Source organism: Erinaceus europaeus, chromosome 20 (genome assembly GCF_950295315.1).
Source record: "Erinaceus europaeus chromosome 20, mEriEur2.1, whole genome shotgun sequence".
Lineage (NCBI taxonomy): Eukaryota > Metazoa > Chordata > Mammalia > Eulipotyphla > Erinaceidae > Erinaceus > Erinaceus europaeus.
In genome coordinates this window covers 5,280,568-5,282,490 of record NC_080181.1, presented here as the reverse complement: position 1 = coordinate 5,282,490, position 1,923 = coordinate 5,280,568, and positions in this window count along the sequence as shown.

The window sequence follows — 1,923 nt, the reverse complement described above, 5'->3', positions numbered from 1 at the left end:
AAGTTCTGTGCTTTGCCTGGTGGGTCAGCTGATTGAGATTCTGTCCGGCCCCAATGGGTGAGTCATTTCAAAGGTCACTTGTCATCTGCAGACACTGTCCTCCTGTCCTCCCTCCTTCTCACGATTATCTCTGCAGAGGTCACTGGGCTGAAAAATGTCCTTTCTGTGACAGTCAGGACTGGTAACTATTTTCCTTACTCTTCATAATAAGAATTAGTGATGTGAGCTATTGTCAAGAAAATCCGTCTGTTGTAGATTCAGCTACAGGCCTTTTGTTGATAAGTGGTTCTGCTCAGTGTGTTATTCCCAAGTATAACTGACTCCTCAGACTCTGTGGTCCCATTCTAAATCCCTGGGTTTCCAACAAGTCATTACTAGTTATTTTCAGGTAACTGTAGGGGTAAAAATCTTCTCTGTGTTAAAAAAAAAATCATGGGGAGTTGGGGGGTAGCGCAGCGGGTTAAGCGCAGGTGGCACAAACCACAAGGACAGGCTTAAGGATCCCGGTTCAAGCCCCCGGGTCCCCACCTGCAGCGGAGTCACTTCACAGGCAGTGAAGCAAGTCTGCAGGTGTCTATCTTTCTCTCCCCCTCTCTGTCTTCCCCTCCTCTCTCTATTTCTCTCTGTCCTGTAATAACAACAATAATAACTACAAGAATAAAACAACAGGGACAACTGAAGGGAATAAATAAATATATATAAAAAATCATGGACGCTACCACTTAGAGGCAAGCCACTATGCCAGGAATCAAAGATTTTGGGATTGCCAGGGGACCAGGCACACCTTCAGGCACACTCAGCGCATTAGCAATAATACATGTGCAACTCCAGTCTGAGTAAGATCTGGTCCAGGGGGAGGTGTGCTAATTCTGCAAATCCAGGTTTTTTTTTTTGTCTCTCCCTTCAGCATATGCTAACCCCCCTCTCCTCCTAGTCATTTTCATTCCTCCATGACACAGTACACAGGCTCTGAAGCAGGCTGACAGAAAGGTGGGGTCTCAACTTCAGATACCTAGCCTATCATGGGGAGAAGTATTATCTTCATGAAACCTTATTAAGTTGCCAAAATTAATTTAAAACCAATATCTTCCTATTATCTTTAGCTTTGTACTTTTCAATTTTGAATATTATATAAATTCTACTCATATGGAAATACTTTTCTTTTTAAAAATATTTATTTATTAGGGAGTCGGGCTGTAGCACAGCGGGTTAAGCGCAGGTGGCGCAAAGCACAAGGACCGGCATAAGGATCCCGGTTCGAACCCCGGCTCCCCACCTGCAGGGGAGTCGCTTCACAGGCGGTGAAGCAGGTCTGCAGGTGTCTATCTTTCTCTCCTCCTCTCTGTCTTCCCCTTCTCTCTCCATTTCTCTCTGTCCTATCCAACAACAACAACAATAATAACTACAACAATAAAACAACAAGGGCAACAAAAGTGAATAAATAAATAAAATAAATATTTAAAAAATTATTTATTTATTCTCTTTTGTTGCCCTTATTGTAGTTATCATTGTTGTCGTCATTGTTGGATAGGACAGAGAGAAATGGAGATAGGAGGGAAAGACAGAGAGGGGGAGACAAAGACAGACACCTGCAGACCTGCTTCACCACCTGTGAAGCGACTCCCCTGCAGGTGGGGAGCGGGGGGGGGGGGAAAGGGGGCTCCAACCGGGATCCTTACTCAGGTCCTTGTGTTTTGTTCCACGTGTGCTTAACCCACTATACTACTGCCCGACTTCCGGAAATATTTTTTCAAGGATTTCAAGTATTAGTTTAATTAACATTAAGCTGTTTCTTTTTTTAAGATTTATTTATTTTTATTTATATTGGATAGAGACAGAGAGAAATTGAGAGGGGAGAGGAGATAGAAAGGGAGAGAGATAGATACCTGCAGCCCTGCTTCACCGCTTGTGAAGCTTCCCTCC